The sequence below is a fragment of the Canis lupus genome, chromosome 19, assembly GCF_048164855.1.
Source record: "Canis lupus baileyi chromosome 19, mCanLup2.hap1, whole genome shotgun sequence".
Taxonomy (NCBI): Eukaryota; Metazoa; Chordata; class Mammalia; order Carnivora; family Canidae; genus Canis; species Canis lupus.
In genome coordinates, this window is record NC_132856.1 from 22,280,036 (window position 1) to 22,303,131 (window position 23,096).

At 42.7% G+C, this 23,096-nt stretch overlaps 1 protein-coding gene and 1 long non-coding RNA gene across 8 annotated transcripts in view; one reads left to right on the forward strand and one right to left on the reverse strand.

Moving 5' to 3' along the window:
- The window catches only part of FOXP1 (forkhead box P1), a 375,747-nt gene that overhangs the window by 67,146 nt on the left and 285,505 nt on the right, over nucleotides 1-23,096 (forward strand). The window lies entirely within an intron of this gene.
- Nucleotides 2,775-23,029, reverse strand: LOC140611290 (uncharacterized). 3 transcript variants are annotated; one of them, XR_012012567.1, is made up of 3 exons: nucleotides 22,947-23,029; nucleotides 21,236-21,482; nucleotides 2,775-2,954 (listed from the first exon to the last, which is right to left on the reverse strand). It is a non-coding gene; the product is annotated as an uncharacterized lncRNA (long non-coding RNA). The 3 variants fall into 3 exon arrangements; XR_012012569.1 differs by lacking the exon at nucleotides 2,775-2,954 and adding an exon at nucleotides 8,507-8,663; XR_012012568.1 differs by lacking the exon at nucleotides 2,775-2,954 and adding an exon at nucleotides 20,341-20,535.

Consider the following 23,096-nt stretch of genomic DNA (forward strand, 5'->3'; position numbering starts at 1 on the left):
GTGGAAATAGAAATGAAAGAGGCATCTTAATACCTTCCCCTGGCCGCAAAATAGAAAACACAACACAAACTTTTAAGATCCTAAGAAGAAAGAAGTGGTTTCTGAGGTTTTCAGGATAACATTATATTTCTGTATCATCTTCTCCCTCTCACTTCCCACCTGCCTTCACCAGGTAAAGGGTGGGGCCATCCAGCCAGATCCAGCTGGCTCATTTCTATGGATTTGAATCAGCCTGTCAGCTACACTGCCGCTTAGATCTGAGTGCTGAAATTTAGGCCAGGCCATTGACACCCAGATGCTCCTGAGTTCAGATGGAGAGATCTAGGATTCGCAAGCCTTTTAAAACCTCAACTGTGTGACAGAAATAGTGTGAATAGGTTTTCCAGGGTTGTGCACGAGATTCATTGGCTCTAACGTAATCTTATTATAGAACTTACACATGGAGACTACGTTAAAAGAACATTAGGCTTGTGTCCCCAGCACTTCACATTGAGGGACGTCGGTAGAAATTTCATTGAGTATTCACTGTGTCCAAGGCTGGGGGGGGGGGGGGTGCGGGGTGGCAGACTGAACTGGAGGGAGGGAGGGAAGGAGTTCCCCAGAACAGATAACAGGAATTCATGTCTATCTGAAAGAAAGTGGAGTCTCTTTATCACTATTCAGATATGTTTTGAGGGAGCAGAGGTTGGCTTTTTGGGCTACAGTTGGCAGAGGTGACCTTGATCCCACTGTTAGGCCAAGGAATGCATTGGTGTGCACGTGTGCATGGATGTGCCTCCTCGGGAGGTGGTGGCAAACCCTTTCTCTGAAAGCTCCAGAGTGTATCATTTCCAACAAGGTAGTGAGAAATGATCAGGACTACTTCATAGATGTTTATGAAGCCCAACAAGCAATTTTCTCTCTTTGTTCCTTTCAGTGCATAGTTTGACTTTTCCTACTCATATTTGTCATTGTAAAAATGAACAGGAAAACATACGTCAGAAAGTAAACATGATTGCAGAAAGTTATCCTCCAGGATCACAACTTGGACCACTTTGGAGTCAATCCTTCTAAATATCACTCTCTCTGCCCATCTGTTATGGAGTTGACCTGGGCTGGCCAGTGTGGTAACCAGTTGCCAAGCAGCTCTTGAGCAGTTGGAACGGGGCTAGTCTGAATTGACGTGTGCTGTAAGTGTCAAATCCCCACCAGATTTTGAAAAAAATGGGATTGAAAAATAGATATTAAGTTTAGATGTTGGTTACAGGTTGAAATGATAATATTTAGATATATGGGGTTAAATAAAATGTACAATTAGGGATCCCTGGGTGGCGCAGCGGTTTGGCGCCTGCCTTTGGCCCAGGGCGCGATCCTGGAGACCCGGGATCAAATCCCACGTCGGGCTCCCGGTGCATGGAGCCTGCTTCTCCCTCTGCCTGTGTCTCTGCCTCTCTCTCTCTCTGTGACTATCATAAATAAATAGAAATTAAAATAAAATAAAATAAAATAAAATGTACAATTAAATGTAATTCCATTTCTGGCTTATCTTATATTTTTTTCTTGAAGATTTTAAGTATTCTCTATACCTGATGTGGGGCTTGAACTTAAACCCGGAGATGCAGAGCTGAACCAGCAAGGGAGCCCCTCACATTATATTTTTATTCTGCAGTTGGGTATAGATATACATCACAGTTTTAACAGAATCATGCTTTTTTTTTTTTTTTTACTTTTGAAAGTTTGGAGCACATATATATATTTTTTTTATTTAAAAATATATTGCCAGTATCTTTCTCTCACAATTAATATACAGCAGCATCATTATTACTTTCTGGTTGTGTATAGATATATCACAATTTATTTAACCAGTCCCACTGTGTTGGATATATAAAGATGTATACAGTAATGCCAGTGAACAAGCTTGTATTTTCAACTTTAAAAGGCTGTCTGGTTATTTCCTTAGGATAGGGTTTCTCACCTGGAGCATGATGGACATTTTGGGTTGGAAAATTTTTGTTGTGAGCTTGTTGGTTGTTTAGCAGTGTCCCTAGCTTCTACACAATAGATGCCGGTAGCACATCCTCCCCAGTCTCATCTCTAGTACAGGAAAACAGAAACCATCCCCAAGACATTGCCATGCGTCCCCTGCAAAATTGTTTTGCTTGAGAGGTACTGATTTAGAGTAGATGATCAGAATGGGACTTGTTGGATGAAAAGCCATGTGTATTTAAAATTTAGAGGGGATCCCTGGGTGGCTCAGCAGTTTGGCACCTGCCTTCGGCCCAGAGTGTGATCCTGGAGTCCCGGGATCAAGTCCTGCATCAGACTTCCTGCATGGAGCCTGCTTCTCCCTCTGCCTGTGTCTTTGCCCCTCTTCCTCTCTCTCTCACTCTGTCTCATGAATAAATAAATAAAATCTTTAAAATTTACATAGATAGGAGCTAGCTTGCTAGCTAGATATTGATACATAGGGACAATTTTATATATATTTCCAAACTATTTTCTAGAAAAATGGTACCAATTCATGTATGTATTGAGAACAACAAGGATCCTCATTAAATGTCTCCAAGTCTCCAATAGGCTTAAGAAGCAAGGGTTGGGGGATGCCTGGGGGCTCAGCGGTTGAGTGTCTGCCTTTGGCTCAGGTCCTGATCCCGTGGTTCTAGTATTGAGTTCCTCATGAGACTCCCTGAGGGGAGCCTGCTTCTCCTTCTGCCTCTCTCTCTAGGACTCTCATGAATAAATAAATAGACTCTTTAAAAAAAAAAAAGAGTTATTTTTTAAAAAAGAAGGAAGGGTTGGATATTTGTTATTTTATTTTGAGGGAATTTGTTTGATCATATTGCTTCCTGAGATCACATCTTTAAGGATTGTGATGGAGGCACTACGGGTATTTTCTTTGGGAGGCCAGGCTGGGTTGGCAAGGAGGTGCAATGGGCCATCTTTACTTTAGCATCTTGTACAGGGCTTCTGGACTCCTAAAAGGAACAACAAAAGACAATAGAACATCAGAGAAAAAATCTACTCACAATTTGAGACTTTTCTTACAGTGAGAAAAAAGAATACCAATAAATGATCATAATGATGGTTAATTATTGCATGTTTGCTCTGTATCAGGCACTGGGCTAAGTGTTGCGATGTGTAATTTCATTTAAACTTCAGAAACACTTTGTTGTTAGGTCAGAACTGCCAGTTTCCCCAAGTGGAGGAAGACAACACCAGTTATTCATCCAGAATGTCCAGGGTCCCATCTACAGTGTGTAGGGTGGTCAGGATGTGAAGTGGGCAGTCCATGTGAGCAAACAATTTATTTACTCCTCCTGCAAATATTTGAGCTTTTCTGATGAGCCAGTCACAGTATTCTTTGCCGAGTTATATTAGTGAATAGAAAAGACATGGTTGAGACCTCATGGCAGCTCGCAGACCATTGGGAGCTGAAAAAAGGCTGATCTAATGAGGACTAAGAAATGGAGGTGCATGGGACCTTTTCAGAGCCTGCAGTTGAGGGTTTTGCCCTGGTCTGAGATGTCAGGGAAAAGCTTCCAGGAGAAATGATGGTTAGAATGAGATCTGGAGCAGGAGAGAAGGGTGGATGTGCAGTGTGGAAGCCACAGAGGAGGAACAGTGTGTTCCCTGTGCTGGGATGGATTATGTTGTGTTGAAGCATGGACTCCTGGAGAAGGTGCCAGGATGAGTATGAGGGGGAGGATGCAGGTTGTGGGTAGAATGTACATAGATTTGGGTCTGTGCTTCCAAACCAGTTGTTTTTGTTTGTTTTTATGGTGAGGGATAGTGTAGGGTTGGAGGAGGGAGAAGCAGACCAAATTTGCATTTGGGGAGGATCACTCTGTGTAGTGTTAGGAATGCCAGGGGCAGTGGGCAGTAGACACAGAAACCCTAATAAGGGGGAGCAGTCATTGATTCTCAATAAGTAATGACCACTTCGGCTTCACTTATTTATTGCTGCTTCACAAACTTAGATGGTTAAAACAATAATCATTGGTGCAGGATTCTTCCATTAGGGTAGGGTTTAGCAGGCGTCGTGACCTGGTTCTCTCCTTGGCCTTTCCATCATGATAGGCTTGGGTGTAAGACAGCACTTCCAGTTTCCTAAGGCCTAGGCCTAGGACTAGCCCAGTACCACCTCACTACTTTGTATTTGTCGGAGCGTGTCATATGCCTGGCCCGCACTCAAGGGGAGGAGGAAAATATTCCACCTCTCAGTGGATTCCTGCATACAAGAATGGGAGGAATAATTGGTAGACGGCCTTGGAGGCAATCCGTGCAATCCAAGGCACTGAGAATAGAGCACTGCATTATACAGGATAAATTCTTACTCTTCTGACCTTGTGAAGGGAGGCTAAATTCATACATAACAGAGTGGCTCCAGAGTGGCTCCAGAGGTGAGTGGCCACTTCAGATGGTTGGATTATCAGGGGAGGTGCCAGTGAAGAGGTAATGTTTAGATTGCCCTGAAAAAAAGGAACCAGACACAGGCTAGGGAGCATGCTTGCCATTTGGGCACATCAGCTCTGGTGCAGAGTCTGCATGTGAGTGAGCCAAAGTGGCTGCATAAAGATTGGAAGTGAAGGAGGGGGTGGAAGACACAGTGAGACAGGTGAACTTGGCCAGCTCTTGCAGAAGACCAAGCTGGAGAAGACTCATTTGGACTATGATGTTGATGATGGACAGCAAGAAAAGAACTTTAAGAGAGATTGAGGGGTGAATATTAGGCAGTTGTCACTGATGGACTGAGGAAATGATAAGATAGAGGGTGTTGTTCAAATTGACGCCTCAATTGCTGATGTGAACATCTCTTGATGGAAGTTACATTAGCTGAGTCAGCGGAATGATAGGAAAGCCCAGGTGTGGAATAGGACGATAATGAGTTTGGGTTGGACACATTTTGGGTTTTTTAGAATGCAGGCACTTTTTATATGCTACAGACAATGTTTAGGTTCACCTGAAGTTCATAGGTTGAATCCTAACACCCAGCGTCATGGTATTTGGAGGTGGAGCCTCTGGGAGGGTACCGAGTCCTGAGGGTGGAGCCCTCTTGAATATGACTAATGTGCTTTAAAACAGGCCCCGGATTCTGCAGAAGCACCTGCTTCTGCCATGTGAGGACACAGAATAAGATGATGATGTCTGAGCCAGAAGGTGGGTCCTCACCAGATACCTAATCTACTGGCTCCCTGATCTTGGTCTTCTCAGCCTCCAGAACTGTGAGAAATGAATTTCTGTTTGTAAGCCGCCCTGTCTATGGCATTCCGTTACAGAAGCCCTAGTGCTCTATGATGATGTATTCGTTTCTTCCCTGTAACCAGACAGCCCAGAAATTCTTAGCACAGCAAAACTGAGCTTATAAAACAGCTTTTTAAACCTCATAGTTACTGAGAAAGACTTAGTCTTACCATGTGCTGTGATACTTTGTTTCAGAGACCATGGAAAGGAAATAACCCTGTAGCTTAGAAAAGAGAAAATTCGAAACCAGCCAAGTGTCCATACTTGGTTGCGAGCCTGTGGAATTTGCTTATACGAGTAAATGTGTAATTCATAATGCCGCAGTTTGATTTCTTTTTAATCATTGGCTTTTTTTGTGTTTGCTGATTTTTCAGGCTTTTTAATTTGTGCTGTGTCTACCCATCATTTGTGCAAATTAGCAGGGTTTAACTATAAATGAAAATGTCAAAGTTATTACATTATTTAAAATTAAAGAATAATTAGATGGGAGGGAAACAGGCTGAAAGAATGCTCCAGGATATGTTGAAGGTGGGAAGGGACAGGAAAAACATGCAGAAGGGATAAACGTTAGAGAATGGGGAACCATTCCAACTTCCAGAAAAATGCGCGTGTGATTACCATACCACTTGTAACTAACTCCGAAGATGTGTGACGTACCCAGAAGCCTCAGGTGTGCTATTGGATGTAGACATGTAGGATTTTCTAATAGGACTATGAATTGTATTAATTTTACAGAGGGTGTTGGGGGAGGATATTTGACCAGGCTGTTGGGATCAGCTATGGTGGATATCAGCTGATAATCCAGAATTGTGCCTCTCTTTGTGTTGTTTCCAGTGTCCATCAAGGGCACCTGGTCATTTGAGCTTATCAGAAAGATGCCAGTAAAAGGGAAGCCCAAGTACAGGGTATGTAAGAAGGTAGTGGGGATTTATGTTCCCAGCTGGCAAGGTTGTTGACTCTTAGTTCTTCACAAATGCAGCAGCAAAATACAACAACTCTTGTTTCTAAGGATTTATAGTCACTCAGCCAAAAAAAGGCCAGTGTATTAGGGATCTAACTTGTAGCAGTACTTGTGGGGGCAAAAGCAACAAAATTCCCTAAATGTTTGCCAGAAGGAAATGGTGAAATTATGCTTTATCCCTAGGGTGGGAGTGGGACACACAAGGGCACACTGCTACACAGCAATTAAAGAAGAGTGTAGAGACCCGTAGGTGCTGACGCAGAAATCTCTCCCAGATGACTTAAGTGACCAAGTGAGTCATTATGCTCTAAGTTGAAGGGGGAAAAAAGAATTACACATCTATGTACAAAGCATGTATGATCGCATATATGTAGAATATTTTTGGAAGATAGAGACAAGACACTGGTGACAAATGGTCCACCTTTGGAAGGGAAAACTGGTGGTTAGGGGTCTGTAGTTTAATGCCTCTTTGAGCACACCTGTTCTGGGATGCTGAAGAGTGAAGTGTTTTACCTAAAGGGCCGTAAGCCCTGCTGGAAAAGATCAGATAACTGGATTTTGATGATCTCTCTTTTAAATCCTTGCTTTTAGTACATGTGAAAATCAGGTGAGATTGCTGATTAATCTCAAAACCCAGTGATAACCAACAGTTGATTGAGCCCTGATCAATCATCCTCACTCCGGAATCTGTAGGGTTTGCCTCCTGCATAATACTAATTTATTTAATCTACTTTGGTTTTCTGTATATCATCTAGAACAATTTTTTTAGTTGCATGTCATTGAGATTCAACCCATATGGACTTAAACAAAAAGAGACTGTATTTGATCGATTATGTAACTGAATCAGTCAGGTCTAAGCCTGGCTAGACCCATCTAAGCCCTGAAGACCCTGTCTCTACCTTTCTCCCCTCTATTTTATGCTGTGCTGACCCCATTTCTAGTGGGACTCTCTTCTGGGTTGTCAATAGCCCCAGCAGTTCCATCCTTGCAACTTCTCAGCTTCAAGGGCAGCAGGGAAGGTCTCGTTTTGTGTTCAGCCCCCTTCCAGCATTTGTTCTCAGGTTTGCCTTGTGTCACATGCTTCTTGGGGGATCCGGAGGGCCAGCTGTCACTTTCTTCTTCTTTCTCTTTCTGTCACTTTCTCACTTTCTTTCTTCTGTTTCTCATTCACAAAGCAATTAAATCCAACAAGCCTCAAAATGTCTATATTCTGGGTTTTCTAGGAATCATCAAGATAAATAAAACATTTCTGTAGATCTTGGGGAGCTCCTGGCATGGTAGAGAAGATGTGGAAGCTAATATGGAAATCAGTTTTAGTGTGAAATTCTAGATTCTCAGGAATTCTAGGGAGGACTCTCCTCTACCAGGAGAGAAATGACACCAGAGATACGGCTTTTGTGAGCTGTACATCGACTTCATGCAGACAATGCAGAGGAATAAGGTAGAGGCATTTGATGATGCAAAGAGCATGAGCAGACAATTTTAATTTTCATCAAGCTCTGTTTATCGAGGCTTCAGAATGGCCCATGCACCATCTTCTCCTTGGGTAGCCACTGACCGTATCCACTCAGTTCTCAGGATATAAGTGCATTTCATCTCCTTGCACTATTGGCAGAGGCATTTATTTCTTTGTATTGTTATTTACTTCTCTCCCTTCCTCGCTCCTTTTTTGGCCCATTGTCTCGGCTGTACAATTAGTGCCCTATTATCATGCTGTAGTCCCCCCCATCAGCAGAGGGGTTGTGCTCCAAGGACACACTTTGTCATCGAAACTTTGTTCCAGCTACTGAAATAATGGAAGCAGCCTAAGGCTGCATTCAAGGAAGACTGAAGAGGGGTAGGTACAGCATGAAAATATCAGCCAACTTTTGTACTGGAAAACACAATAGAGTAGTCTTCAACCTGACAGAGACAGGAGGTTAGGGAGGAAAGCGGCTTGATTTATGGCTATGGTGGTAAGAAGGAGGGAGGGCATGTATTTAAAGTTGGACTCACAGTTGGTTACAATGGTATTAGGGTCAGGTGACACTGCTTCTTCACATAGGCTAGACGTGTTGGAAGGTAGGACAGAGGCGAGTGGAAAGCAGATCATTGTTTGTTTGTTTGTCTGACTTGTCTCTTCCCAGCACCTTGTGGCAGGTAGTTCTTGAAATCTGAGCTTGAGTACTTGGTCCATTCCTGCATCTAAGGGGCTCCTTTCTTATCCTTCTCATATACCTGAATCAGGCCATTCTCAGGTGGGCCATGGGGGCCACAAGACCAGGACTCCTCCTGCAACTGACCACCTCTGCTCATTGTACAACACAGGAGATTGACAGGGAGGGGACTTGCCTCCTGTAGGTGTGAGGGCTCTCATTAATTCTCATTTTCATTTAAAGAGAAGGAGGGACTCCTCTGGGTGCAGAGTGATTTCCTTACTGCAGATGGAGCTGCATCCAGCAAACCAAGGAAGACTGTGGCTGCAGGACCGTTGTCTCCACATCTGGAAATTAGATAGAACAGAGTTCTTCCTTAGCAGTTCTGGAAGATGTTACCCTTCGAAGGGTATCAGTAAGAAGTGCCCTCCAGTGATTCTCAGCTCTAGTACCAAAGTGCCCCTTTAACAAAGGGCAGAGCTTTTCATCCCAACTAGGTATCAGAGGCTGACGATATAGATGTCTTTTCTTTGACAAAACATTTTGGTGGAGCTCACTGACATGCAAGGTTGTCAGTCAACGAGAATGGAGGACAGCGCAGGCCGGAGGGATTCTCTTATTGAAGAGAACAGGCCCCAGAGACCTGTGTGCGAAGACTAGAGAAGGGTGGTGGGGGTAAGTGTGGGACACAGCATGGAAGCTTCCAGGTCTTCTTTACTGAGTTTAAGGTCACCTTCTGTTACTTGCCCCACCCCTAACTTATAGTGACACCCCTGGGGGCAAGGACCATATTGGTTTTGCTCATGGCTGTGTGGACATTTCAGCTGACCTATTCATGATGCTGAGCATACTGTCCAGAGCAAATTACACATATTATTTTTCATTTTCATTTTCATTGTTACATAAATTTCCTCCAGTGTTGTATTTATCAAGGTTTTACTCTTTACTGTCTGGGAATTGAAGACTGTGTGTGTGTGTGTGTGTGTGTGTGTGTGTGTATGTGTATGTACACACGTGCACATGCACACATACATACACACAAACCCCAGTATTGTGTGTGTATAGAATGTTGATAGATATAATATTGCCTTGTTCAGGGGTTATTTTTTGGGTGTATGCCTTATCTTAAAATCACTCTAAAATCCCAATGGGTAGAGAAACCTGCCTTCTAAGAATCTTTTGATTCCTGATTTGGAATATATAATAGGTGCTTTATAATTGATTATTTCCCCAGAGAAACTCTTAAGCTTTCTTGATACAAGAATGTCTTATAGTTATTAATCTCCCCTGCCGGTGTTCTACACATAGTAGGTCTTGTCTTAATGGTAGAGCATTTGGAACAGCAGTGCTAACAATTCAGATGCCCTGTAAAATGTTGTTCCTATAACAATGCATGGTTTTGGACTTAAGCCCAGAGAAAGCATATTAATGAATATGAGTTTCTATCTGTAAGGTTTTTCCTCTTTGTCTCCTCTCTTATTTTTTGGTACATGAGCAGGCTCTGTCTCTCTGTGGGGAAGCAGCAGACAGCTTCAGTGAGTACAAATGTTATATCCACATGTGGAACATAGCCCCAGAGATAATCATATGTACCAGTGATCCGTCAGTAGATTCTATTACGCATCTGATTCTTTTATCAAAGGAATTAAGTTTTCTTGATATGTTAGAAAATAGTACTTTTTTTTTTGGCCAACTCTGGAATGGATGAATAGATATTTTGGCTATTTGTCTAGACTGATCCCTTTGGATTACTTTTCTTCCTGAATTTTGGTAATTCTCAAGTACATTTTCTCTTAAATCGTGTTTTCAAGTGATCACACTATATTGGTTGACAGTATTTCTTTCTTTAAAAAAAAGTGAAATATATTCTCATTCTTTTTTTTTTAAAGAAAATTTAAGTCTTTATGGAGCACTCATTAATATTTTTTCTTTCTCTCTCTTGCATTTGTATCTGCCTAGCAAAGATCCTGAGATGCATTTCTGTTGGAACAAAGTATTCTTTAAATAGATGGGTGCAATAGAATTACTACTTCATGTCTTGCACTTGGGAGGGTATCACTTGCCTAATGGCATAATAATTGATTTTTTTCTTACCCCTTGTCACTTTAGAATTACACTTTATAAACCCCCAGAAAGAGTTGAAAATGAAACATGACAATCCACGGAAATTTACTGGCTATTTCACCAATGCACTTAGCCCCACTTGATAACTTTTTGGGGGGCCTGATCTGGGATTGTGTGCTCTATGGGAAAACCAAGATCGACCCAGTTACAACACATTGGGCCCCCCTAAGACCAGGTTACAAGGTAAAATTCTCATCCCTCTTAGTTGTTAAGATGAAATTTCCATTCATTGAAAGCATAAATCCTTTGCATAATATTTTTACGCTTGTTTTCCTCCTGTGCGTAAACCTTATTTGGTGCCTTGTGTCTTCTGTGGTGGGATTGACTTCTCAGGGCAGATGAGAATTTTGGAGATAATTACTCTCCTCCTCCATTCCTGTGGCTATAACAACTGCCAAGTCCCAGTGCCACTTTGATAAAAAAAAAAAAAAAAAAAAAAAAAAAAAATTTCAGAGCTGTTCGGCTGTATTGCCTCGGTCTGCCTTGTCTTAGAGGCACATCATTTTTGCACATCAGTATTAACAATTCAAACACCCTGAAATGCTAATAGCACTAGTAAGCTTTTAATTCCATGGAATTTATTGCTTGCTGTATTTCCATGAATTTATAACGCTTTGATTCTTAAGAGCCCCATTTAATCAGTTTTGCCTGGCACGGAACATAATAAACAACTTGCCGGTGAAAAAGTGCCACTTGGGGGAGGCTGCTAACAAGGAAGTTAAATGCTTCTGCCACTAGCAGTTTCTTCGCTGTATTTTTCATGAGCTGTAATGTACTTTGCTGGCTTCAGAACGGTGGTTAAACACAGGGACAAACTGAGCCCCACTCCAGCCCTCTGCAGCTCAGACTTTGCTGGAAGTCTTTGCAAAAAAGCACAGAAGAAATCAACGTGTTTAGCCTTATTTTTTTCCTCCTCTAGCTTAATGGCTTCTACTACTTTTTCATTATCTTTACCTTAATCTTGTAGCAATATGATTTATGGACTGGAATGGTGAGTGATATCAGTGGGCAAAAACAATCATTAGAGGCTGTTAAGGAACATTTATTGTTTATTTGGCTGCCTGTCTATAAAAGTACACATGATGGCCCTAATAGCAAAATATCAAATTATCAAGTGCTTTAAAGCAGAAAATGTCATTTGTTTCTCAAAACTGCACCAACTTTATATAATTGCCCTTTTAATTATCCCTAGTGGCCCATGAAATTTGCAAAATAGAGCATCAAAGCTTTGATTTACTTACATGTTGCACTTTGGCGGGATTCTTAATGAATATTGTTTAGTACTAACGCTGTGTTGAAATTTGTAAATGTTTATAGCGAGGGGCTTAAAAGCAGGGGGAGTCTAGTAATAAAAGGGAATCAACCCGGTTCCTCAGGATGGAACAATATGGCCACATTCTCAGACCTCACATTTTAAAAAACCCTTTTTGTATGGAATCTTATTTTTAGTGTAGGTCTTCATGAATGCACATTAAGTTTAGTTTTGTGGTTCCTTTTATTCTGTGTAATTAAGTGATCTTATCATGGTTTTCCTAGAGCCTTTGCAGGGTGGTGTTTGTTTCCTGGCACTTTTCGTTTGGGGTCAGCTGCTGCTTCAGAAATCACAGTCTACAGGATTACATGCCCAGCTGGATCTCGAAAAGCTAGCATTTTGGAGAGGATTTCTGCAGGGGAAGGCCTGCGGGCTGGGTGGCCTCCCTGGAGCCCACTCTGAGTTTGAGGCCCCCCGGGTCTATTCTGTGTCCACCTTCCTGGAGATGTATGTGCACAGTCATGTGCCACTGAGCGAAAACCAAAAGCCATTCGAAGTCGCTGTGCGCTCGGGCGGGGTCTGCATGGATAGTACCACTGCAGAGTGACTTCTCGTCTCTCTGGACTCAGGTGCCTTTCCAGATGCTTGTCTTCACTCTGCAGAGATGAAGCATGGTGCTGCATCTCGGGTAATAAGAGAAGTAGTGATACAGAGCGGTGATAGGGAGACCCTGGGATTTGATTGCAGCCTGGTCCGCTGGGCACAGGAAGCTCTACTGGTTCTCATTGATAGAGATATTAAATAATCCTGGTGGGAAGGTGGACACCTGTGGAACATCACTTGTTAGGCGGCCCCAGGTTGACAGCACACCAGCGATTGCTGCCCAGTGGGCGTGGCCTGCCTCCTCGCATCTTCGTTGCCCGCTGACGAGATGTCACAAGGGACAGAATCAGGAGACTAACAGGAGTCTACAAGATTACATCTCTTATTTTCCCTTTATCTACCTGACTTGTCACTCGGTCGGAGGGGCCGGACGCCGTGTCTCCAGAAGGCCCATGTTAGTAGTTGCCGCGTAACTTGCGCTTCTCACACGGGTGGCAGAAAGATTGCTTCCTCTCGGTATCTCCCCCCGTGGGGAAGGGAGGAAGATCTGCTTTAATTCCTCTGCTCCTCATTTTGTGAGGGGTGCTTCGTTACCCTCTCCACCATTCCCCGGTCCTCTGGGGCTTTCCTGCCCCCGGGAATCTCGGAAATCACATCTGTCACTTCTCAAACACCTTGGGAGACTTAGTCTCATCCTTGTGATACGACCATATCTGACTTGTACGGTTATTTTCTGCCTCCTTCATCTAACTGATGGCGATTTTGAAGCTGAAATCACTTCAAAATTATTAACTTGGGCAGCCCGGGTGGCTCAGTGGTTTAGTGCCGCCTTCAGCCCAGGGCACGATCTTGGAGTCCCACGACCGAGTCCCACATCAGGCTCCATGTGTGGAGCCTGCTTCTCCCTCTGCCTGTGTCTCTGCCTCTCTCTCTGCATCTCTCCGTGTCTGTCATGGATACATAAATAAAAAATCTTAAAAAAAAAAAATTAGCTGGCAAGCCTTTTTCAAGCAGTCTGTTAGCTCTCCCTACCAGGAGGGGTAATATTTGCCTGATGCAATGTGTTTGGTCTTACACAGGTGCATTCTCCACCCTTACGTTGTCTCTTGCAAATTGTAGCTCAGTTTCTGCTTTCAGCTCCACAACTTTATCCTTCCTTCTGCAACAGCAGTTATTTTCGGGGGTTCACATCAGCAAAATGAATTCCACCCACCCGTCTGACATTTCCATTTACATGGCAGATTGGTGCTCAGTCTGCCACCTCTTGGCCCTCTTGGCACACCTCTTCTCTCTTTCCCTGACCTTGCTTTGAGAGCATATAGATGTTGGTCTTGTCCGTTTGATATTCCTTTGGGATTCTCTTCCACGTGCACCTACTGTAACTTCTATAAACTTTCCCAATATTGTCTTTCTCGTGTACATTTATAAAAGGGGAAGGGCTCTCAGAAGCCAAGAGAGACCTGAGCTGCTTTTAATATTACTTCAGGGCTCATAATGTTCTAATGTGTAATATAAACAGAAAACAGAGTAAGGAAATTTGTTGTAGCATCTTTTCAACATTTACTTTAAATACATTAATGTCCCCCTTCCCCCACGCACATAATGCACTGTAACAGTGAGACTTCCATGATTTATCCAAAATACTACTTGTGATGTGTTTAGGTGATGTGATCCATTAACAGAGCTAAAGGTTAAAGTTCTAAGATGAAAAATTACATGCAGTCCTGTCACCATATGTCTGTGCCCAGAGGTTAAATCTGATTTAGGGAGAGCATAGAAAGTCCCAATTTGTGATGCTTTGTGGATGTGAAGTCATGGCCTTGGTGACTTTCTTAGCTTCCCCCAATGATTGCACATTTCTAGGCACCTTAAACTTTCTTTCTGCCTCCCTTGCTTATTCTTCGGGCTCTGCATCTATCCTTACCACCTTAATGAATTCCTCCCTGTTCTAAGAATTGAACCCACCACTCGGTGGGCTTCAGAGCCAGCGCTGTCCCCCGCTTTGTGCCTCGTTGGTTCAGATGGTTCCCCAGGTCATTCCAACTACATAACTTCTTACACTCTGGAGCCTGGGTCTCAGCTTTGGGCGCTCTCATCTGTCCCCTGAGCTGTGAAATGAGCTCCTACCTTTCGATGGCCGAAACGCGACCTTCACTCTCCCCCCCGCTCCCCTCCCCCCGTGATTCAGATGAGGTTTATCTTCATGTGTTTGTCACTTTGTTCTCAGTCTCCTTCATACTCTGTGCCTTCTTTTGGAGTTGGTCCAGCTGTTCATGTGCTCGTGTATGCCACTGGAAAACGTCATTGAGTCACTAACAAGCTCCTGGGTTACTGCAATGGTAGCCAGCCGAGGGAACCTGAGTCTGCTCCTTTTCTGAAGTGTTCCTCATTTTCTCTTCTATGCCTCCTTGAGAGAGAGACAGACAGACATAGACAGATACATATTTGTCCAGTCACCTAGTTGTTTAGATATCTGCTCACATGGGACTGTTTCTTCCTGGGGCAAAACCTTCTACTTGGCTGCTAGGGGCTGGACATGAGCTAATGGTTGAGTGACTGTTAGCACCTGGTACTGTCCATCTGGTCGTGGATTTGCCTTAGGGCTTACTACCAAAAGATTTCTGGAACTCAGAGTCATTCTTGTGTTCAGTTCTTGTGTCTTCTTTGATAACAGGGAGACAAAATGATCCCCTCCTTTTTCTTTCATGTACCCTGTGCTTTGTCTCCCAACCGATTTCTCACTGGGGCATTCGTGGCAGGTATATAGAACAGTGCTGACACAGTTCTCAGTACATTGGGCTGATGGTATTGCTTTGGGCCAGATTATGGTGGTGGTGGTTGTGAAAACAGAGATAAGTACTTCAGCAACTTCTTGAGAGAGAAAAGGAGTCGGAATTTTTGTTTTCTTATTCTCTGTGTCCTTGCTCGCAACTTCCATGGTTCCTGGAGTTAGAGCTGGTACGTCACAGAGTAGAGACAATCTTGCCCTGAAGCTGAGGGAGGGAGCTTCTAATGTGTAGGTGGTGAGGAGGGCAGTCTCTATCTAGAATCAGGTCAGCTGGATGTTGCATCCCAGCTCACTAGCCTGCTTGCTGTGTGATCTTGCCCACAGCTCTCTGAGCCTCTCTTTCCTCAGCTGTAAAGTAGGGGAAATTGTACTAAGTTTAAAGAAGTTGCTCCAAAAAATACATGCAGTAATACATATAGAAGCAATAGAGCAGAGCTTGGTACATAGTGAGCGCTCAGATGTTACGATTACTTTTCGTATTGTTCAATGTACCTAGTAAAGATCTATTATCAGTTGCATAGTCCTCTATATCCAGCTATATTACGGTGGGATAGCTATTAAATGGACACTTTTGTGCTTGGAAATCTAGAGTAGAAGGCTCATGGTGAGAACAGCAAAGAGCTCCTTGCCCCTCAAAGACTGTGTTCAGCAAACTAGTGGAAAATCAGGGACAGGTGAGAAAGCAGTTCGAGAATCCAGTCGGATCCCTTCTAAATGGCAAAGTTTTCAAATGTGCTGGGACTTAAGGATTGAACTAATTTCCCTAAAAGGCCATTCATGGCTTTCTGTTCCTGATGTCAAGATTTTATGGATCTTACATTTCTTATCCTCATTTGTCTACATTCTGGAATTTCAAATTTTATACAGATTTTATTTGTTGGCAGTTTACCATCAATGCTCCTTGGGTTTTTGAGTTGATGTGTCATGGAAAACATCACTTTTGTTTAGCTTTCCTGTCAGTACAATGTCCTCTTCTCTCTAGAAGTCACTCCAGGGCAGGTCTCCAGGACTCTTTGGTGTCCATGATAAGGTGGTAGGCACAAGTGACTTGATCTTGGGGAGACCAATGCAGAAATTACCTTGAGGATTAGATTATCCTCTGGGTATAGATACCCATATGTGTTTTCCCCCTCAAAACATTGTTTGGAGGTAGCATTCATAATCACATAGAAGAGTTAAAGTAACTGAATGAGATTGTTTTAGACAAATAGCTTCCAAAGTCTGAGTTTTCTTTGAGTGTGTTCAAGCTGATTATTAAACAGTTGTGCAATGGAGCTTTGAAAATGAACTAAGTTTCCACCAAGGAGTAGCTTATGGATGGCCAGCAGCTGGGTAGATAGGGCAGGTTTATGTAGAAACCGGTAACTATCACTTTTTCAGAGATGATTTTTCTCTTTTCGATTAGGTTAGGCTCCCTGATTGTTTATATTAGCATGCCTATATTTTTCCCTAGCACTTAAAGTTACAGGAGATTTTTTTCTGAACCTCATCTTTAAGCATATGGCGGTCTACAAAGATTACTGGTTGTTGAAGGGTCAGAAACATATTCATGTCTTTAGATCTAGCATATCACAAAGGATCTGGGACATAGTAGGACTTGATAGACATATGTATTGAAGATTGATTGAGTAGGTAGAGCAAACATTTTTATTTTTCACTTACTGGGAATTTTCTGTGACTGGCTGTGTTTCAGTTAGGATTGCATTTGGGTGTGCTGAGCAGAAACCTGACTACAGCGACTTAGTGCAGAGGTTGAAAAGAACCTTTTGGGCTTTTGCAGGCTGTACAGTCTCTATCATAAGGACCCAACTCTGCTCTGGTAGCGTGAGAGCAGACATAAACAATGCTTAAATCAATAGGCACGGCTATGTTGCAATAAAACTTTATACACATAGCCTCCAAGTTTGGCCTGGGGATCACAGTTTGCATCATCTGCTTTAATCAAATGGGGATGCAGGGTAATTCTGTTTGACCAAATCAGAAGTCTAGGAGTAGGCCTTCCAGGGCTAATGCCCCTGGTCAAGGCAGTCCTCCAAGACTGAGCTCCTTAACTGTTTGTCAGTCTACCATCTTTACCATTTGACTTTTGTTCTCATGGTCACACAATGGCCCCCTGTACCTTGAAATATCAAAAGTGTGTTTCTAGGCTCAGGAAGGAGGTGAAAGAGCAGAGGACAAAGAAGTGGCTTCTCTTCAGATTTTGCTTCTTGGTAAAATGGAATGTATCTTCCTGGATTTGCCTTCCCACTTTAGAAGGAATGCTCTACCTTCAGGGGTGTCTAGCTCATTGGCCAGGACTGTGTTTTAGGGCTAATCTCAGGGACAAGAGAGTGTGAAATTGCAAATATGTTAAATTGAGCACACTGGGGCCCAAACAAAATTGGGACTCTGGAGTTGAGGAGGGTACCTAGAGATTACATAAACAACTAGCAGAGTCTACTGTGCTGAAGGTTTGAAACTGTCTTCCATCCCCCCCATCCCCCAACTGTACTTCCCTTCCTCTCCAACTACTTGGTGTTCATGGTGAGTTATGTTATCTATTAAGCATCAGAAGCACTGCTTAAGCATCCATTGGGTATGTTCAGATATCAACTCTTCTACTATAGTCCCTATGACTTTGGCTTCAGTTGTCTTGACTTTTTTTTTTTTTTTTTTAAGATTTTATTTATTTATTCATGAGGGACAGACAGAGGCACAGGCAGAGGGAGGAACAGGCTCCATGCACAGAGCCCGGCGTGGGACTCGATCCTGGGACCCCAAGATCATGCCCCAGGCCGAAGGCAGGCACCAAACTGCTGAGCCACCCAGGGATCCCCCTGTCTTGACTTTAAAATGGGGAACAAGAATAGTACCTACTCTGGAATTGAGAGGGGTCAGTTTGAGAAGGTGGAGGAAGCCTTTAGCCCTGTGCCAGCATGTGGTAAATGCTCAGTGAGTAGTGTGTGCCACTGTTATCGCTACTGTAAATGTACAGATTATGTTTTTATCCCTTGCTCTTTCCATCAGAGCTGTATTTATATATATTAAAAAAAAAAAAAAAAAAACGCAGGAGAAAAAAAAATGGAGGAGAAGTGAATGTAAGCTTCCCAACTAATAAAAATGTGAGGGAGGATTAGTGGGGGTGGAGGGGGTGGTTCTCCGTAGCCATAGGCAGTCCAGAGGATTGTGAGCTTTTAAGAACAGGCCACACAGCCTAATTGGACAGCAAAGTTTGTGATAAACAATAGAACAATAAAATCCCAGTTTCCTAACTATGGTTACACCCTCCCAGCAGCTATTGAAATTCCCAGCTTTCATGGGATTGCATAGACTATGTTTTGTTGTTTTATTTTAGGTTTTAAACATATTTAAATCCCTCTGGGCTGGCATTCCACGAATGGACGGGAAGTCTGGCTCTGTCAAAGGCTGAGTTCCTTCTGTGCTGTGTACATGGCAGAAAACTCCTTGCTTTATGTCCCTGTTCCCTGACCTGCTCTAACCATCGCTGGTGTGAAGAGGAGAGGGTCAGGGAACACTGACCCTCAGAGCTCCTTGCTGGGATAGTCCTGATTCTTTTGGGGATTTCCGTAACTCTTCCAGCCACTGTGTGAGAGGCCCTTTCTCCGGTGCTTTGAACATGCTTTACATTTGCTTTACAAGGGCTGGCCGTTCTGCGGATGGAGTCCTGAGGCCACCCAAAGAATCAGGCCTGTGGCTCATTAACAGAGCACCTTTGCAGTGGCTCAAGATTTATTAGGTCACATCACAAAAGCGAGAACCTTACTGAGAGAAACCTTGGAAGGTTTATTTCTAAAACCAGTCACAATACTAGAGTAACCACCTAAGTGTCATTTTCAAAAAGCAAAAGCCAAGCCTCGAATTAGCAGGGCCCCAGCGGAAATCTCTTCTCCAAATCCATTACGCAGGAGATGAGCTGGGTAAATACCGAGGACTCTCCCATTTAGACTCTGACCCTCACTCAGCAAGGGGAGTGATTTGTTTCCCACGTTGGTTCCATGCCCACCTTTTTGCGAACCTTTTAATTTAAAAGAGACAGTGATTAATGATGCTTTTGATCCGCTGACTTTTTTTTTTCTTTTAAAGGGCAGCCTCTTTCTTTTCTACATAAATTTGATGTTAGAAGTAAACCACGAGTATAAAAATTATATTGCTTATTTATTTCTGGGTGTGTTGGTCATATACTGACCCTCTCTCCCCCGCCCTAAAACTTTGATACTCGTGGTGCAGGCTGGGTTCATATCTCTTTTGTAGTCGTAGAATTCAGTGTCTGGTGTGTAGTAGGGATTTGGCAAATATTTATTGAGTGAACTAAACAGAAGAATGAATTAATGGGTGGTGCTTAATAATCAGGACTTATATAGAGGGCAGTTCCACAAGTATATTTCCAGATAACTGATGTGCCTTCTCATCGAGAAATGATGAATAATCTACATGCTGTGCTATTGGGCTTTGTTTTGAATTTGGGATGATCCAAATTAAGGTAGTTCATGATGGAAAATCTTCTGCCTAAGTCCCCTTGGTGTTAACATTGGTGTCCCTTGCCTGAGCAGGAGATAAAGTCATTTTGAAGTCTGTGAGTATTTTTACAGTCATCCGAGACTACCTCCTAGCAACACCGCTTTAGTCTACAGAGCTTGATAACCTGGCTCGCTATTCTGTGCTGCTTTTATTGTGGAGATGTAGATGTGGGTAACTAAGGGGAAAAAATATCTTGTTAATCATAGCATTACATTGGATTTTAACAAATGTAAGTTGTTAGAACACTTGGATCTAGCTTTTTCAGAAATAAGAGTCTTTTTCTCTGGGCTTTCCCATTCTGCTCAGTTTTATGTTTTCCTACGTAAGTATGCGAAAGTACAAGAATTGGTCTTATTTTCAGATTGCAGAACTGGAAACTTAAGTTTAAAGAAAACTAAGATTTTAAAAATAATGTGTTTTTATATTGTGTTGAGAGCTTACTGATAAGTTATAAGAGGTGGCATTATTTATATAGACTTCTTAAATGTGGAATACAGTCTACAACTTAATGTGCTTTAAGGTAGTTACTTTGACTACAAGGGCAGCTTTGCAATGGACCTATACTCCTGTAAAAGGTATAAATGATAGGTTGTATACACTTCTACCTTCTTTCTTATCTTAAACTGTATTACCAGGGGCTCTCTCTGTTTCACCTGAATGTGCCTAGGGAACTCCTAGTTCGCTTAAGACAACACCTGAAAGAAGGAAATGCAATTAATGGTTTAATATATTCCAAACTTTATTAGCAATTTGTGCTTAGGAGCAAGGCAGGTGGCATATGGTGGGAAGCTCATGGGCCTGAGAGTTGATGTACCTAAAATCTGATGTATGTTTTGCCCCTACCTTCTGAACCCCTTCTGTTGTTTAATAAATAGGAAGGTGGAAGCTTCTTGCACTGGATCCTCTTCAAGAGTCCTTTACTACCTCTGGCCACCTGAAAATGGGAACAATGCCATACTTGCCCACTTCACTCCTTCTCTATGATTCACGCTTGCGCTGAGACAGACAGATTTCATTTTAAATTTAGTGTGACCCAAAGAAGCTACTTGGTGTCAGGTGCCTATGTTAAGGCACCCTCTGGCTTATATTTCCAACATGGAGATAAAGGATATTGACTGAATTGTACATTTTGATTTTCAGTAATTTTTTTTCATCCTTTGTAACCACACATGCAGGTCACAGCCAAACCTCGTGTCATCTTTTCATTATGTTTGCCTTGCATTTGTGCTTTTAAACCGTCCTTGGAATTTCAGTCTTATGAAGACAACCAAATTGTGGGTTAAAAAATTAGTCTAAATAAATGAGTTAACATTGCATACGGTTCTTAAGAACGTGCAAATGCTCACCAGATTCAACCAAAAGTGTAAAACACAAACATGTAGAGTAGTGGCAAAAATGAACCATTGCAGAAATTCCTTGATGAAACATGACCAAAAAGGTCCTCTGTTTAAAACAGCAACAATAACAGAAAGCATGGTGTGCCCATTCCTTCTCTGCCTCCCTTCCCTTTTCCCTAAATCTTTGCAAATGGCCCTCATTCCCTGCTGCCCCTTCCTCACCTTGTCCTTCACCTCCCCTGGCATCTGGTCTTATTGTCCTTATTGCCCACGCCCACCCCCCAAAAAGTTGCTTACCTCTGAGGTGATCTGGGCTCCCTTTTCCTGAGGGATGTGGACATAACTCACTGGCTGCGTCCACACAGGGAAGCACTCCCCAAGTGGCATCTGTTGGTTAATGTGTAGTTCGCAGTGATTGACGCCATCTTGAATAGACCTTTTATTAATTTGTAGACATTTTTGTTGCATCTCAAACCTCTGTTAGTTTTTCTTCTTAACATCCTTCACCTACAAACCTCCTAGTTTTTCTGTAGGAAATTCACAGCTAAAAAAAAAAAAAAAGGAAATTTGCAGCTGACTGTAGTCAGCCCCATACCTGATGCCATGGGGCTCACTTTTCTTCCAATGTAAGCATCATAAACCTGGGATCTCAGTCATCTGGACCCCGGGACTCAGTCTTCACCATCCTTAGTAGATAAGAGAAAAACAATAGGAATAATAGCCAGTGACATTTATGGAGCATTTAGTAGGTGCCGGGAGGCATTTGAATCCTTTGTGTAGATCTTCTTTTAGTCTTCTAACGACCTTATGGAGATATACTGCTATTGACTCCATTTTATAGGTAGTAAAATTAAGACACAAAGAGGTGATGAAGTCACCTCTATAAGGTCATGCAGTGTGTTTGGCTTGAAACCTGGGATCTTTTTGCTTCTGATGGAAGGCTTTGAAAGAAATGCTCACTCCCTCATAGGCAGCTCATTCCATTCCCAGGTCTGTGGACAGAAAGTTCTCCCTGTGGTCATAATCCACTTTGTGGATAGTATGATTGATAGTTCTGGACACAGAAACATTTTGGTTAAAAAAAAATTAGTTCCCACCCTTAAAGCCTACTTAAAGCTTTCCTGTCTTCTTCATAACCCCTCCCCATCCTTCGAAGCGCCAAGCCCTGTTTATTTCACCTCTGAAGTCTCCCTTCTATTTTCTGTTCTTATCATTGCCATCCCAACTGTAGAATTGGGAACACTTGGCTCCTTAGCATGGCCTTCAAGGCTCTTTCTACCCTAGCCTCATGTTGTCTGCCTTTTGTTCTTCTAGCCCAGCCTTCCACAGAATAACCGGGTGTCTCTTGTGGGCCTGGCCCTCCTCTAGAAGTTAAAGATGGTCACAAGAATGACAGATTCCAACTTGGTGCCTGGCTTGGTGGAGGTTGCATCAGACTGCTTATTCTACTCTTTGTTTTTGCCCTACCCTTGAACTTGTGCAGCTCATGTTATTGCTGCCTTCAAGTTTGGATGCCAACCTTCCTCTTTTTTTTTTTTTTTTTTTTCCCTTCCTCCCTTACCTATTAACGTCCTACTCATCCTTCAAGGCTTGGCTTGGATATCACCTCTATGGAGCCTTTCAACTTAACCCAGCCTGTGTGACTCACTCCTTTGTCTGGACTCCCACAAGTGTATGTTTGTATTTCATTATAACCTTTGTTCAGGTCTGCTCTGTATTTTAGTGTGCTCTGTTCAGATTTGAAAGCTGCACTCTTGCCTAAAGGTAAGAACCTAGGTAACTGATTTTTGTATGCCCCAGAGCATACTAGGTAGATAGGTGCTCCACGGATGTTATGAAGCATAGTAATAATACCATTTTGTTGAGGGCCTGCTGTGCGTCAGGACAGCTAGCTCTTGCCTGTTTATTATCACATTTGCTCCTGCCAACTAGCTTATGAGTTATAGGTGTGATTACTATCCATTTTACAGATGAGAAAACTGAAGTGCAGAAAGATGATAAAACTTACTCCAAGTCAGCTGCTAAAAGGAAGGACCGACATGTTCACTCAGGGCTGCCTGATTGTGAAGTCCTTGTGATTGTCACCATGGTACCTAAGGAATATGTCCTAATGGTTGCTACGGTTCCCAGACATCCAGGTTAAAAATCTACATCCCTT